Source organism: Onthophagus taurus, chromosome 3 (assembly GCF_036711975.1).
Source record: "Onthophagus taurus isolate NC chromosome 3, IU_Otau_3.0, whole genome shotgun sequence".
Taxonomy (NCBI): Eukaryota; Metazoa; Arthropoda; class Insecta; order Coleoptera; family Scarabaeidae; genus Onthophagus; species Onthophagus taurus.
In genome coordinates, this window is record NC_091968.1 from 28443392 (window position 1) to 28447491 (window position 4100).

Below are 4100 nucleotides of genomic sequence, written 5' to 3' on the forward strand. Positions count from 1 at the left end.
TTATCAATTGTTAGTTAAAATTATATATTTTCACGAAAAGGGATGTTGGTGGATGCCGATCTTATCAGATTCCTCATTATAAAATTACACAGTATACCAAATTTTATCTGTATATGACAAATCATTAAAATTATTACAGATAATCTATACCTTAGCCATTTATTGATTTATACAGGGTGATTTATCAGCTCACCATCAAACTTTGACATATGATAGCTAATCCAATTACAAAAAAAAATGTTAATGAACATATGTCCTATTTTAATTAATTACGAAATTATAACACTTTAAAGTTTTCACTTTTATATCATAATTAACTGCTACATTATTTTTAAAACACATAAATATTACAAATATTGTTCAAAATAGACTCCTTCTGAAGAAGGAGTTAGCCGAATTAAAATGTCTGGTTGATTTCTTGTTCCAGTAGCAGCCATTTGTATTCTGTTTAATGACTGTTTTCGTGTGTTAATTTCCACTTGATACACAATTTGTATCATATGACCCAATAAGTAGAAATCCAATGGATTAAGGTCGGGGGATCTAGGTGGCCAAGCAAATGGACCATTACCAATCCACTTGTTTGGAAAATATTGATTTAACCACTGAGGGGGGCATCATCGTGCTGGTACCACATATTTTGAATTACATACATTAAGAGGTATATCTTCAAGTAAATCGAAAAGTGTGTTGTTCAAAAAAATCTGTAGTTTACAGCGTTCAAACGTCCATCAAGTACATGCAAACCTAGTAAATTGTTGTTAAATAATCCACCCCAAACGTTGATGCTGAAACGTTGTTGAAATTTCCTTGGTCTAATCGCATGCAGATTTTGTAATGCCCAGATATGTTCATTATGGTAATTATTTATACCATCTCGTGTAAAACATGATTCATCTGTCCAGCGATCATTTGAAATGAAGTCATTATTTTGGGCATGTTACTACAATAACCATTCACAAAATGCTAACCGTTGCTGATTATCTCCTGGCTGTAGAGCTTGAACGTTCTGTTTACGATACGGATGAAGGACTTGTCGATTCAATACGCGCCATGCAAAATGTTGACTTACATGTATGTTGTGTGCTATTCTTCGAGTGCTGATGGAAGGATTATATTATCAATGACAGCATTAATTACAGCTTCTTCATCCGCTACATTAACTACATGCGGTCGAATAGGATTACCTGTTTCTCAAAATCTTCTGAAAGAATCGCTAAAAACTGAATAATATGGCAAATGACGCTGTGGAAATCTTTCTTGATATTCTGATACTGATTGTCGACCGTTTCAATTGCAAAAAAAATACACGAAAATTATATCAGCATACTCTTCAGTGCTATAAGCGTACATTTTGAGTTTCTTCTTGTATGTAATAATTAAACCTTACAGCAAACTGATATATTACAATGACAACTTTGTTTTTGTTGAATGTTTAATTTTACTGACTATTAATAAATTCGCTGCAGAAACCTTTAAAGTGTTATAATTTCGTAAATAATTGAAATAGGATATATGTTCATTAACATTTTTTTTTTGGTAATTGGATTAGCTATCATATGTCAAAGTTTGATGGTGAGCTAATAAATCAACCTGTATTTAAAGATTAAAAATGTTTAGACTAACTGTCATAATTTTTGCTCCTAGCAGTATATGTGGTTGAAATTATGCCACCACTTACAGAAACACCATATATTTTTATATAGGGTGCCCATTATTTATGGAATATAGTATACCGGGTGTCCCTCAAAAGTGGGTAGACAGTATAATTTCACATAACTTTTACTTGAAAAAATTTTCACGATCGCTTATAATTTTTGAAAAAAAAAATTATTTTCGTTATTTTTTAACATTTTAGTACCTTCGGAAAATGTATTGCAACTTTTGACGCATAGTAGCTAGGTTAATAGTACAAACTACGTTATGTCCCTCTTGATTTGCTATTCCTCGAGCAGTGATCACTGCTATGCTTTAGTTAGTGGTTTTTTTTTAATAATGGTGTAAATTAACAGTTGTATTAAATTAGTTTTAAAAGAAAAACGCTATCCAACAATTAAATTTAATTCAATTGTAAGTTCAAAAAAACTAATTTTCTAAAGTTTCAAAATGCTCCCGCCTCGATTTTGACATAATTGTATCTTGCGTATTGTCGATCTAACGACTCGACGTTATTCCTGCGGAGATATTTAGGTAATACAATTTCTAACTCGATTTATTTTCTAATACCTCACGAGACCTTACTGGTGTATTATACAGCTCATTTTTGATTTTGCCCCATACAAAGAATCTAAAGGTGTGAGTGAGGTCAGGTGATTTGAGAGGTTTTAACCAAAATAAAGTAAACAATCCAAATTATAATGTATAATGGACATTGTAAGTTACTATCAGCTACAGAACATTTAGTGTAAAAGAACAAAAAATAAAAAATCAAATATAATTGAATTAAACTTAATTGTTTGATCGCGTTTTTCTTTTAAAACTAATTTAATACAACCGTTAATTTACACCATTATTAAAAAAGAACCACTGACTAAAGCATAGCAGTGATCACTGCTCGAGAAATAGCAAGTCAAGAGGGACATAACGTAGTTTATACTATTAACCTAGCTACTATTTTTTCAAGTAAAAGTTATGTGAAATTATACTATCAACCCAACTGAAGAAAAAAAAATTGGATTTAAAAAAATAGCGAAATTAGTACTCACATCCGGTATAACCGGAAGTACAAAAAGAATGATTTCATGTCGTAATAATCCGTTTTAGCACCCTAACTATGCATTCCAAATGGTTTTCTTATATCACCAATAATAAAGAAAAATATGGGGGTGAGCCACTTTTGAGGGACACCCGGTATATCTCGGTAAATGTTGACTTTATAAAAAAACATTTTATACAAAAGTTGTTTAATATTTTATTTGCCATAATAAGATAGCATTCAATTGTTTATATTTCAGAAAACAAATGAGCAATGAATAACACTTGAATTTTTTTAAATGGCAATGTACCCTTTCATTAGGCTCATTTGATAGAGATTGTTTTTCTCTTTACGATGATGTAAAATTTTAGTACCCTTATATCAGAAAATATTTGAAAAAATTTAAAAATTGTTATTAAGAAAATTTTTAGTTTTTTATGAGTTAATATATTTTTTTATTATTTATATTGTATTATTTATTTTAAAATATACCTTTGGTGCTTCTTTATATTTTTATTTTGTATTTATTTTAATAATTAATCTAATAGTAGATGATCAGATAATTGTGCAAATATTCTCATTATTAAAAATGTATTGCCACATTTAGACATTGTTTTATATTCTACGTAAATTAAATATTTAAATTTAAATTAATGATATACAAATTTTTTGATCTATCCGAAAATATTAATCGCTTCAGGTTTGTTTTTCTTGGGAGACACTACGTCTACATAGTCTCTACACTATGTCTCGGGCAATGTTTCGGACGGAGCAATATTTGCGATGTTGCCGTATTTATACTCCACAAGCAATCAAATCGGACTACACGTTTTAAACCCATTTTATTTAAATTTGCTGCATTTAATAAAAAAATTGAACTCTTTAAATATGATTTACTTTACATTCCACTACCTCGTGATGCATTCCGTTTTTAAAAATTTTTTAAAACGTGATTTTAGAAACGTTACGCGACATTTTTTGAAAAAACTAAATGCATCACTAAAAACTATATAAAAAAAATAGAAATTTTGATGTAACAAACATACAAAAATTTTAAACGATGGCTGAATAAAATGGTATTCGTTGTTTTTGCTAATAGGTTATCCTCTTAAGCGGAATGTTTTTAGTTCTATGTCTAGTGTTAGTTCTAGTTTTTATTCAGCGTTAGATTATGACACTCCCTTTTCTTATGAATTCATTATATCGAGCTTTTACTCTATTCTATTTTAGAGATAAAATATATTTTATATTTAATGGTATATAATGGGAGTAGGTCGTTTTGAGTTAAAAAAAAACGGATAAGTGAATCGTTCGATTTGAATATTTAATGGTTACGAAGGCGTCGTCGTCGTCGTCGTCGTCGTCGCGGCGTCGATTGGCATTCTCTTTAGTATTCCAGACCGCG

The 4100-nt window shown here is 29.9% G+C and overlaps 1 long non-coding RNA gene across 1 annotated transcript; it reads left to right on the top strand.

The window, feature by feature from the left end:
* Positions 1–1442: 1442 nt before the first annotated feature.
* On the top strand, positions 1443–3160 carry LOC139429217 (uncharacterized). The gene is made up of 2 exons (XR_011639878.1): positions 1443–2070; positions 2191–3160. It is a non-coding gene; the product is annotated as an uncharacterized lncRNA (long non-coding RNA).
* The last annotated feature ends 940 nt before the right edge of the window (positions 3161–4100 follow it).